Raw genomic sequence first — 13,859 nt, forward strand, 5'->3', positions numbered from 1 at the left:
ATCTATTTTCACTAAGTTTTCCCGTGCCTTTATTTGGGTGAGGTCCTTTAACTGTTCAGTGGCAAAGTTTTCCCTGTGAACCTCGAGATCAGAAAACTCTACAGATGGCATGTTTTCGTCTGAGGATGTTGGCTCCTTCCCAGTTTCTTGAGTCTCACCTGCCAATACTGACAAGGGGAATTCTGGAGAGTCCTCACCACTCTCAGAGGAATTCTGGTTATCAGATTCCTGGTATGTGAGCTTCTGCCCCCCTGCAACTGATCCGGGTGCTTGATCCCTGATAAGGGGAGCGATGTGGCTGTGGAGCCATTCGGGGCCCTTAGTAGCAGCAGCCACCCTGAGCTGGGCAAGCAGGAGATCAACGTTGGCCATTGCTACAGTGACCAGCACAGAAACCTCTCCTCTAACTGTTTCCCCTGCTGTGTTGCCCGTGTCACCCCTCCTGTCAATTAAATAAACAAAACCCCTCCTCTCCACAACTTTTCCTCCAATCCCTTAATACCCCCCAGTTTACAAACTAACTTCCTTAACCCCTGCTGTCCCTTATCACTTCTTACATGCTGGCCCTCTGCTAGCTTATTTCCAATCCACTCGCTCCAGGCCTCTCTTAGTGTTCCCCCTTTACATCAGAGTCCTCTCCGTACATCATTGTTCCCCCTTAAATCAGGGTTCCCAGAGGATCCCTTATGTCAGAGTCTGGACAGCCCCCCCTTACAGTGAAAGATGAAGTGAAGTGAACTCAGATGTAAAACGTGAACTCAGTGGACTCTGATGTAAAGGGGGACTCTTGTTGTTAACTTAATATGATTAGAAATGTTATTTAATAGCAAAATATATGTATAGTTTTTACTATAAAAAATAAATTGCCATGCGCCGCTAAAGTGTTCGGGTTTGACTTGAACAAAAGGTGGCATCCCTAAGTGGCCTGTTCCTCTGGGACAGTGCTGTTGTGTGGATTTGTATGGCTGCTCCCTTCAGTCCTCTGCAAGTTGCCCCCGTCCCTGTGTAAACTAATACTTTGCTGCCATTTTGCCTCTCTCTCACTCTCCTCTTTTGCAATCACTGCCACCTCATCATTCCCTCTCCTCATCTTTGGAGCCCACCTGGCAGTCAGTTGCAGCTGGCAGAACATCATAGCCTCTTGCTGCTTCCTGCTTGATGTCCTCTACCTATTTGGTCCTGGTGCTTTCTACCTCATCCATATCTGAAACAAAGAATTACACATGACCAATATCGTTCACCTGCAGCAAATTACTTTTTTTTTATTTCATATTCTTTATTGATTTTCTTCAACATTTAAAAACAACATATGGTTACAATCATATTCTTTCAAATGTTCTTTTTACCATTTCTGTTTCACATATTTTGTACATATCTTCAATATTCCACCTTTTGTTTTACCCTTTTCCCTCCCTCCCCTCCCTACTCTAACTATCTGCTTTATTGGGTTTTCTTTCACACGGGGTATCTCATTTCTTCCAACCAAGGGTTCCACATTTTACCAAACTCCCTGATATTCCCTCTCTTGGTATAAACCACTTTCTCCTTCCATATTGTCTCTGTAACTACATTAATCCATTCCTTTACTGATGGGGGGTTCACTGCTTGCCATCTCTGAGCTATTAGTTTTCTTGTCTGAAAAAGGCATCTCAACACTGCTTTTGATGTACTGGACATTCTACTTATTTCTTCCCCTAGGCCCAGGATACATAATCTAGGATTCATCTCCAGCTTTGTTTTATATATCTTGTTAATAGTGTCCAATATCCCCCTCCAATACCTAAACAGTTTCGAGCACCTCCATATCATATGTATTAAATCTCCTATATCGTGGCACCTGGGGCATCCTGCATCCACTCTCCATCCAAAGTTAAATAATCTCTTAGGTGTATAATATGTTCTATGTATCAGCATCAGGAATGAAAATCTCTGTGCTGGCGAAACCGTAACCAAATGTCCTCTTTCAAATACCTTCCTCCATTGATCTTCTGTTATAATCCCTAGGTCTTCCTCCCATTTTACTCTACTTTTAAGTTTTTCTGGGCCTTCAATACTCTCTTTACATATGTATGAGTAGACCTCGGAAATAAATCCCTTCGTCTTACTCCAGTTACCCAGTTTCTGGAGGATAAGATTCCTAACCATATTGGCCCTACTCTATTAAACTGAACGTCTAGAGCATGTCTGATTTGGAGGTATCTGTACAATGTATTTTTGGGTACATCGTATTCCTTTCTAATTGCAGCAAATGTTTTTATAGTTCTTCCTTCATATAGCTGTGCCAGTCTAACTATCCCCTTGGCTGCCCATTCATTAATTTTTCCAACTGGCTCCAGTTCCTGCAAGTTCCTATTATCCCAGAGTGGTACATATTCTGTCATTCCTTCCTGCCCTCCTAGTATCTTTACTGCTCTCCACACTTTAAGGGCCATCATAACCGTAGAGGTTCTATTAATAACCAAATTGGCCTCCAGTACCTCCACCGCTGACTTATGGGGTGCCCCTAGAAACATGAATCCCCCGTTTATATCCCCTCCTGATTCAGTTCTCACCCCTATATGCTGCAGCTGTGCTGCCAGAAAATAGCATTGTGGGTGTGGTACTGCCATTCCTCCCTCTCGTGTAGGTAATTGCAGGTTTTGCAGCTTGATTCTAGATTGACCCCCTTTCCAAATTAGTTCTCTAAACAAAGTATCTATTTTCCTAAACCATTTCTTGTGTATCCATATTGGTGCATTATGCAATATATATAATAATTGGGGCATCCACAGCATTTTAATCAAGTTGCATCTCCCCGCTACTGACAAGGGCAGGTACCGCCAGATTTGAAATTTCTTTTTGAATTTAGACAGGAGAGGAACTAAGTTATTCTTTATATATTTATTGGGTTCTCTTGTTATAAATATTCCTAAGTATTTTATTGTCTCGACTATTTCCATCTGAGGGATTTCTGCTAGGGTTTGGCTCTCTATTGGATCTATCGGCATTAATGCTGATTTCTCCAAGTTTATTACCAATCCTGATAATTTCGCAAAGTCTCTAAATATAGTCATTGCCTGTTTAATGGAGTGATTCGTGTCCCCGAGGAAGAGAAGCACATCGTCCGCATAGAGTGCGATTCTCTCCTCCCCTGTCGGTCTCACGTATCCCTCCATTTTTGTATCTGCTCTTATTGCAATGGCCAGTGGTTCCATTACCAGAGCAAATAATAGGAGTGACAATGGGCACCCCTGCCTCGTACCCCTCTCTAACTGAATCTTACCTGAATAATCATTATTAACTCTGATTCTCGCACTGGGGCCATTATAGAGTATTTTAATCCACCTAATAAACACTGGGCCGAACCCAAAAGCTTCTAAAGCGTGCCACATGTACTCCCATTCCACACTTTTAAAAGCTTTGGCTACATCTAAGGACATTACTACTTTTGTACCCTTGTTCTCTGTTGGTATTTGTATATTAAGAAATACCCTCCTAATGTTTATACTAGTCTATCTGCTCGGGATAAACCCAGTTTGGTCTTGATGTACTAGTCTTACAATAATTTTATTTAACCTGGTCGCCATTACTTTAGCCAATATTTTAGCATCTGCGCATAAAAGGGAAATGGGTCTAAATGATGTAGTCTCTAACGGGTCCTTCCCCTCCTTATGCAATACTATTATTGTTGCTTCAGTCATCGAAGTAGGCAATTTCCCCTCCTTCAATGCCCAATTTAACACTTTAAGGAGTTCTGGGAGCAATATTTTCCCATAATATTTATAGGTTTCCACAGGGAGCCCATCTGGTCCGGGTGATTTCTGATTTGCCATTTCTGCCACTGTTGTTTGGATCTCTTCAAGGGTTATTGGGGCCTCCATTTGCTCTTTTTCTGTCTCAATAAGGATTGGTATCTCTAAGTTCTTAAAGCGGGGGTTCACACTAAAAAACATTTTTTCTTTATCTACCATCCCATCCAGCATACTTGCGTGAGTTATAGTATGTTTTTATTTTTTTGCCGCTGGGTTTACCGTTTAATCGTCCAGTTTCATTTCAGACTCCGGCGGGGAAATAGGCATTCCTATGAAGAGGGGAACATGATTGACGTCCGGCTATGGCGCGCCACGCGTTCCAAAAATAGCCGAAATAGGACTCAGATATATACGGCGCCTGCGCAGTCAGCTCCTAGTCTGTGCGCAGGTGCCGTATAGCGCCGTGAAGAGCCGAGTCCTACTCCGGCAATTTTTGGAACGCGTGACGCGCCATAGCCAGACGTCAATCATGTTCCCTTCTTCATAGGAACGCCTACTCCCCGTGGGAGTCCGAAATGAAACTGAAGGATTAAACGGTAAATACAGCGAAAAAAAAAAAACATACTATAGCTGACGCAAGTATGCTGTATGGGATGGTTCATAGATGTTTTTTAGGGTAAACCTCTGCTTTAAGAAAGAGTTCCAACTCCTCCACTCCCACCGCACACTGCGATTTATATAGCTTATCATAATATTCTCTAAATGTGTCTGTAATTTCTGACACTCGGGTAGATATTTCTCCACGCAGTTATTGTGGATGGGGAGGAGTTGGTTCTCACTAAATGTGCCAGCATTCTCCCAACATTTTCCCCTTCCCCAAATGCAACTTGCTTCTAGAATAATTTCTTATTCTCTGATTTTCTTATCATTACAGTTTTATAATCTTGTTGCTTATTCAACCATATTCTTTGCTTATCTAATGTTGGGTCCTCAATGTATTCCCTTTTGGCATTTGCTAATTCCTCTCTTATCCTATTTTCCCACTCTCTTGATGTCTTTTTGTTTTTTGCCACTTGCTGAATGCATAAACCCCTGAGGAATGCTTTCAGTGCATCCCACATCACATCCGGTGTCGCAGTTCCTTCATTGAACTCTATAAACTCTTTTAGCTTACCTAATGTCTCCTCTGGTTTCCCTATTAATTCAAACCACAACGGACTGATTTTCCATATCCTATTAGACCTCTTCATCTCTAAGCTCACCATTATTGTTACCAAAGAGTGATCCGATACCCCTCTGGGCTGGTATTCAATTCCCTTTATGGTTTGAGATGCTTCTGCATTACCTAGTACCAAATCTATCTTTGAAAGTGTATTATAGGAGCTAGAACTACAAGAATATTGTAACACCTCTGGATTTCTCTCTCTCCATACATCAAACAATCCTACTTCCTGTAGAAACTGAGACAACCGACTCTCAGAAATATTTGGTTCGTTTCCCTTTGGAAATCTGTCCCTATCTTTATTTATAACCTCATTAAAATCCCCCACTGCTATAACTGGGATACCCGGCTTATCCATCATAAAATTCATTAATTTATACATAACTTCCAGTTTATATGGCAGTGGGATATATATATTTGCTAAAACATATTCCCTGTTCTCAATTACACAGTAAAGAAAAATATACCGCCCCTCCTCATCAATACTGATCTGTCTACAGGTAAACGACATTCCACTTTTAACCATAACAGACACTTCCCTTGAATAAGAGGTGTGTACTGAGTGGTATTGATATTGAAATTTCTTACTCTGGACTTGTTTCTTGATTTCATTGGTATAGTGTGTCTCCTGCAGACTGATCAGTCGTACCTCATATACATCCAGCATATCAAATATTGCAGCTCTCTTGACTGGAGTGCCCAATCCACGGACATTCCAGGATCCAATTCTCAATACTCTAGATTGCATAGAAACGATCCAAATAACAGGAAAGAAAACAATAAGACATAAAATCTATAAAGCCTAAGGCTTCCTAAAAAAACACCCGTGACTACCGTGTCACATCCTATAAAAAAAAGGAGAAAAAAAACACAAAAACATTATTTTTTTCTTTCAATACATTTTTTATTGGTATATAATAATACATGAATAAAAGTCAAAAGTAACTATCCGTTGTGGACATAAAATATGTAAATAATAAGCATACATAAGACTAGACAAATTCAGTTAGTTGTCAAGACGGATGATCTGACGAACATGTAAGTAATTAATCGATTAGAATAAATCGAACAAAACTAGGAGAATCATAACAAATCGCCTAGCATAGTGAGTATCAAGATGTGCGCAATATGAAGTTTTTGTCATAAATACAGGAAAGGAACAACAAGTTAACCCAAATTGAGTACTGGTTGTTAGCGACATACTGGGTCTCAGGATTCACATTGGGAAATAAAAGCAATAACCCTACATAGGAATGGAGTTACAACAAAAAGGAATTCTGCGCTCATAAAGGTTTACCACTCTAATTCCACATAATGTTTGTGAGGAATAACATTCAGTAGATCTCAGTTTGTTCGGAAGAACCAGTTCTTTATGTAGAAAAGATAAAAAAATGTATACAGCACAACGCAAAAAAATGTTCCCAGTGCCTGCATGAAAACACACACAATCTTTCAGGGCTTCAAGGGTTAAAATTTTGCAATTTTGTTTCCAGCTGCATTCATAGAAAACAACCGTGCTGATTGTAATTGGAGTACATTACCCAGGACGTCACTATGGCGTTTGATGTCACTTCCTAGTTAATATCTGGCATCTGGGCTCCTGGACACTCTCCTGTATGTGTCCAAACGTGCTCCAGCCTCAGTGTTTGCAGCTGCTAGGAGCGCAGCACAGAGATGACAGCCACGGAGAGACGTTCTTCCTGTTGGAACGTGCTGACAAGCAGCAGAGAAAAGTTCAGCCGAATGTTAGGCGCCCTCCAGTGGACAAAGTGTAAATTGCATTGAGGAAAAAAATTAAGTTGTAAATGGCGATTATAAATGAAAATCTTTTCTTGATATTACTGACTTAGGTCTTCCAAAATAAAAGAGGGGTTTTAAAACAGTCCCAGACTACGCGTTTCGCCCTATCCAGGGCTTCGTCACAGTCATTAGGACTCAAAATTGAAAATGTATTTATATAGACTAAAAAAGGGGAGGATTTTAATGAAGGGGAGGGGAACAGGAAATGATGTATCAAAACCGAGAATTTTAACCCTTGACAAGAACATAACATAACAAAAATCAAATATAAGCATACACACACAATTTACATCGATATTTAAAAAAAAAAATTTTAAATTTTAAAAAATTATTATCATATACTTTTAAAATCATGAATGTAAAAAGACAATGCTATTTTTGTCTCTGTGTAAAATAATACACTCTCTCATTATATATGGTACCAACATACCTATATAGGAGCGCTCCGTTACTATACTGCCCTCTAGTGGTAGAACATAAAATATATTGCTAAAATATTCAATAGAATAAACATATGATTAAAAAGTCAGAAAGAAGATAATTTTTTGATTAGATGAGAACATTGACCTCAATTTCCTCATTTAACCCCTTGGGTGCCAAACAATCAAATCTATGTATCCAAAAGACCTCCCTTCTACACAGAAGGGAGAATCTTTCATTAGCGGTCAGGGTTCCTTTTGGAATGTGCTCTATTACAAAGACTTCTAGGTGTTTGAAGTCCTTGTTATGACAAAGATTAAAATGCCGGGGAACACTATGTTCTGTACATCCCTTTTTAATTAGGCGACGGTGATCCCCGACTCTGGCACGTAGTGCCCTAATAGTTCGGCCTACATAAAAGAGGCCACAGAAACACCGTAAAACATAGACTACAAATTCTGTAGAGCAAGTTACAAAATGTTTAATGTTTAGTAATTTTCCAGAAGGTAAGTGTATTTTATCTGTGCCATGGGTGATAAATTGGCACGTCAGACACGCCCGTTTTTTGCACTGAAAAATCCCTTTACGGTCATTAAAATAGCTTCTAATATCCAAGGGAGAGCCTGATGGTTTCTTTTGAATTTTGCTCGGTGCTAAAATATTTTTAATTGTACGGGCCCTCCCAAAAGTAACCTGCGGGGTGGCTGGAAGTATTGGAGCCAATGCAATATTTTAAAAAGGACCTTACATTGAGACCTATTACCAAGCGGTCTACAAAGATTTGGTAGTCCTATGTGAAAAACCAAAGAATACAAAATACCTAAACCTAACACTTGAGGAGAATCTAGCTCTTAAAGCCCTAAAAAATAATGCTGATATTATTATTAAACAGGCGGACAAAGGGGGAAGTATAGTGATCCAAAATAAGACAGACTACTTGAAGGAGGCTAGTCGTCTTTTAGCGGACACTGATACCTATCTTAAATTATCCAAAGACCCCCTCCCGGAATACCAGCAGCTAATAAAAACCCTCATATATACAGCATGGGGAAACGGTGTGCTTATGAAGAGAGAGAGGCAATTTTTTCTCCCGTTCGAATGCAGCACCCCACATTTTTATTTCTTACCTAAAATTCATAAATCACTTGTAGATCCCCCGGGCCGCCCAATTATAGCTAGCACGAATAGTTTTCTTTGTGGTCTTTCCATGTATATTGACCACATGCTACAACCCCTTGTTCTCCAACTGCCATCATATATAAAAGACTCCAAAGAAGTGATAGACGCTCTCCAACACTACAGATGGGAACCAGGATATTTTTGGGCTTCCCTGGATGTAGCGTCGCTCTATACCTCTATTCCTCATGAGGTTGGAATTAGAGCGGTTCAATACTTCTTAAATAAGAGTGGAGACTTCAATTCTCTCCAGTCTCAGTTTTTACTGGAGTCAGTTGAGTTTTGTTTAAAGCACAACTACTTCACGTTTTGCGAGCAGTTTTATTTACAATTAAAGGGGACTGCGATGTGAGCTAATTATGCACCTGTATATGCCAACCTAACCATGGGTCAATGGGAAGATGAAAACATCTGGCAGAATAATCCCTTCGCAGAATTCATAGTTTACTTCGGGCGTTATATTGATGACGTGATTTTAATTTGGAGTGGGACTATGGAGACTTTCCTTTCTTTTGTTCTATATTGTAATTCTAACACTCTTAATCTAACCTTCACATACGTCATAGATCCCCATGAATTAGTCTTTCTGGACCTAGTGGTAACACACGAACAAGATAAAATAATAACTAAAAATCACAATAAGCCAACTAATGGCAACTGATATCTTCACTACGATAGCTGCCATCATCCTGTCTGGAAGAAGAATATTCCAAAAGGACAATTCAATAGACTGAAAAGGAACTGTACCCAGGATGAGGAATATATTGAACAGAGTATTCTAATGCAAAAGAAATTTGAGGAAAAATGTTATCCTGAGAACTTAGTCAATGAAGCCTTTTCTTCTTTTCTAAAACCACCTGAGGCAACACTGACCAAAAAACATCCAGTCAATGAAAATACCACAAGATTTGTGACTACCTATAATGATTGCTATAAATCAGTGGCTGACATTATTAAGAAACATTTTAAAATATTGCATTTAGATCAAAGATTGGCTCCAATACTTCCAGCCACCCCGCAGGTTACTTTTCGGAGGGCCCGTACAATTAAAAATATTTTAGCACCGAGCAAAATTCAAAAGAAACCATCAGGCTCTCCCTTGGATATTAGAAGCTATTTTAATGACCGTAAAGGGATTTTTCAGTGCACAAAACGGGCGTGTCTGACGTGCCAATTTATCACCCATGGCACAGACAAAATACACTTACCTTCTGGAAAATTACTAAACATTAAACATTTTGTAACTTGCTCTACAGAATTTGTAGTCTATGTTTTACGGTGTTCCTGTGGCCTCTTTTATGTAGGCCGAACTATTAGGGCACTACGTGCCAGAGTCGGGGATCACCGTCGCCTAATTAAAAAGGGATGTACAGAACATAGTGTTCCCCGGCATTTTAATCTTTGTCATAACAAGGACTTCAAACACCTAGAAGTCTTTGTAATAGAGCACATTCCAAAAGGAACCCTGACCGCTAATGAAAGATTCTCCCTTCTGTGTAGAAGGGAGGTCTTTTGGATAAATAGATTTGATTGTTTGGCACCCAAGGGGTTAAATGAGGAAATTGAGGTCAATGTTCTCATCTAATCAAAAAATTATCTTCTTTCTGACTTTTTAATCATATGTTTATTCTATTGAATATTTTAGCAATATATTTTATGTTCTACCACTAGAGGGCAGTATAGTAACGGAGCGCTCCTATATAGGTATGTTGGTACCATATATAATGAGAGAGTGTATTATTTTACACAGAGACAAAAATAGCATTGTCTTTTTACATTCATGATTTTAAAAGTATATGATAATAATTTTTTAAAATTTAAAATTTTTTTTTTTAAATATCGATGTAAATTGTGTGTGTATGCTTATATTTGATTTTTGTTATGTTATGTTCTTGTCAAGGGTTAAAATTCTCGGTTTTGATACATCATTTCCTGTTCCCCTCCCCTTCATTAAAATCCTCCCCTTTTTTAGTCTATATAAATACATTTTCAATTTTGAGTCCTAATGACTGTGACGAAGCCCTGGATAGGGCGAAACGCGTAGTCTGGGACTGTTTTAAAACCCCTCTTTTATTTTGGAAGACCTAAGTCAGTAATATCAAGAAAAGATTTTCATTTATAATCGCCATTTACAACTTAATTTTTTTCCTCAATGCAATTTACACTTTGTCCACTGGAGGGCGCCTAACATTCGGCTGAACTTTTCTCTGCTGCTTGTCAGCACGTTCCAACAGGAAGAACGTCTCTCCGTGGCTGTCATCTCTGTGCTGCGCTCCTAGCAGCTGCAAACACTGAGGCTGGAGCACGTTTGGACACATACAGGAGAGTGTCCAGGAGCCCAGATGCCAGATATTAACTAGGAAGTGACATCAAACGCCATAGTGACGTCCTGGGTAATGTACTCCAATTACAATCAGCACGGTTGTTTTCTATGAATGCAGCTGGAAACAAAATTGCAAAATTTTAACCCTTGAAGCCCTGAAAGATTGTGTGTGTTTTCATGCAGGCACTGGGAACATTTTTTTGCGTTGTGCGTTGTGCTGTATACATTTGTTTATCTTTTCTACATAAAGAACTAGTTCTTCCGAACAAACTGAGATCTACTGAATGTTATTCCTCACAAACATTATGTGGAATTAGAGTGGTAAACCTTTATGAGCGCATAATTCCTTTTTGTTGTAACAGTATTTTGGTGGTGCTTCTAGGTACCTGGATTTCTGCAGCACGGATCGTTTACAGCCCATACGAGGGTCTTAAATATTATATTGGACTATAGTGTTAACCCATAGAGCGCCAGTGAATCTTTTTTGTATCACTACATAGGAATGGCATGAGCACCAACAAAAACATTCTTGAATCAATCTGTGCACGTGTGCTCCTAATTTGTTTTATCTTCAGAGGGTATAGCCCTATGACTTCCCCACTTTTAATACTTATTTTACTCATACATTTTATTGTGCTCTTGTGAGACATCCATATAGATGTACTGTCATTTCTTAATTTACTTGTGTATTTTATCTTCATTTTTTAATAAACCAGTGTTTTTTAATTTTTAGGGATCCTATGTATGTACACTGTTTGTGTAATATATATAATATATATATATATATATATATATATATATATATATATATATATATATATATATATATATATATATATATATATATATATATACATAGATACTCTACCCTCACTCTGTTCAAACCCTTCTGTATTTTCTGAAATAACCCCCATTAATACCTTACCCCCCCTCCCGCCCACCTTCCTATTCTCCCTCCCTCCTCCACCTTCCTAGGTAATCCCCAGGGGCTTTTTTTGTGATAGGTCCATACATCCCCAATCCTCTCACTACCACACTCTCCCCTACCCCCCGCCCAGCCCCCCCCTCCCTCCCCCCATTCGTTCCACATACCAAATTCCTTTACATTACATTCCCAATCCATTCTCCTCCCTCATGTGGTGTTTGTCCCCCTTCACCCGACACCTCTATAATACATTTTATTTGTTTTAATTAACTTCCTCTCCTTCCCCCTTTAATCTCCCTGTATCCCTTCCTTAAGTGTCCCTTCATTTTGTTGAGAGCTGATCCTTTTTGTCCTCCAGCCATGCCGTTGCGCCTTCTGGGGTATCAAAGAAAAAAGTCCTATCCAGTGCTGCTACTCGTAGCCTCGTTGGATATAACAGGGCATACGTAAGTTCAAATTTGTGCATTTTGCGTTTAACATCTATAACATCTGCAGCAAATGACTGATTATGCAATGCACTCTCGGGATTAGAAAAGAACATGTAGAAGTGATACTTTACAAAAGTTTCAGACAAATGGCTGCTTTGCAACTGGGGGAGAAAGAATAGTAAGGCTTTGACAGCCACTACATTTGTGGAGCAGAAAATAAAATATATGGGCCCGGATTCACAAAGGACTTACGACGGCGTATCTCCAGATACACCGTCGTAAGTCCAAATGCGCGCCGTCGTATCTATGTTGTATCTTACCGACGTAAGTCTCCTTACGCCGTCGTAACTTGGGTGCATATTTACGATGGCCGCAAGGGGCGCTTCCGTAGATTTACGCGTCGAATATGCAAATGACCTAGATACGCCGATTCACGTATTCACTCACGATTTACGTAAGGCGTACAGTGAGGAAAATAAGTATTTGAACACCCTGCTATTTTGCAAGTTCTCCCACTTGGAAATCATGGAGGGGTCTGAAATTGTTATCGTAGGTGCATGTCCACTGTGAGAGACATAATCAAAAAAAAAAAATCCAGAAATCACAATGTATGATTTTTTTAACTATTTATTTGTATGATACAGCTGCAAATAAGTATTTGAACACCTGAGAAAATCAATGTTAATATTTGGTACAGTAGCCTTTGTTTGCAATTACAGAGGTCAAACGTTTCTTGTAGTTTTTCACCAGGTTTGCACACACTGGAGGAGGGATTTTGGCCCACTCCTCCACACAGATCTTCTCTAGATCAGTCAGGTTTCTGGACTGTCGCTGAGAAACACGGAGTTTGAGCTCCCTCCAAAGATTCTCTATTGGGTTTAGGTCTGGAGACTGGCTAGGCCACGCCAGAACCTTGATATGCTTCTTACAGAGCCACTCCTTGGTTATCCTGGCTGCGTGCTTCGGGTCATTGTCATGTTGGAAGACCCAGCCTCGACCCATCTTCAAAGCTCTAACTGAGGGAAGGAGGTTGTTGCCCAAAATATCGCAATACATGGCCCCTGTCATCCTCTCCTTAATACAGTGCAGTCGCCCTGTCCCATGTGCAGAAAAACACCCCCAAAGCATGATGCTACCACCCCCATGCTTCACAGTAGGGATGGTGTTCTTGGGATGGTACTCATCATTCTTCTTCCTCCAAACACGGTTAGTGGAATTATGACCAAAAAGTTCTATTTTGGTCTCATCTGACCACATGACTTTCTCCCATGACTCCTCTGGATCATCCAAATGGTCATTGGCAAACTTAAGATGGGCCTTGACATGTGCTGGTTTAAGCAGGGGAACCTTCCGTGCCATGCATGATTTCAAACCATGACGTCTTAGTGTATTACCAACAGTAACCTTGGAAACAGTGGTCCCAGCTCTTTTCAGGTCATTGACCAGCTCCTCCCGTGTAGTCCTGGGCTGATTTCTCACCTTTCTTAGGATCATTGAGACCCCACGAGGTGAGATTTTGCATGGAGCCCCAGTCCGAGGGAGATTGACAGTCATGTTTAGCTTCTTCCATTTTCTAATGATTGCTCCAACAGTGGACCTTTTTTCACCAAGCTGCTTGGCAATTTCCCCGTAGCCCTTTCCAGCCTTGTGGAGGTGTACAATTTTGGTCTCATCTGACCACATGACTTTCTCCCATGACTCCTCTGGATCATCCAAATGGTCATTGGCAAACTTAAGATGGGCCTTGACATGTGCTGGTTTAAGCAGGGGAACCTTCCGTGCCATGCATGATTTCAAACCATGACGTCTTAGTGTATTACCAACAGTAACCTTG

This window comes from Rana temporaria, chromosome 6, assembly GCF_905171775.1.
Source record: "Rana temporaria chromosome 6, aRanTem1.1, whole genome shotgun sequence".
Lineage (NCBI taxonomy): Eukaryota > Metazoa > Chordata > Amphibia > Anura > Ranidae > Rana > Rana temporaria.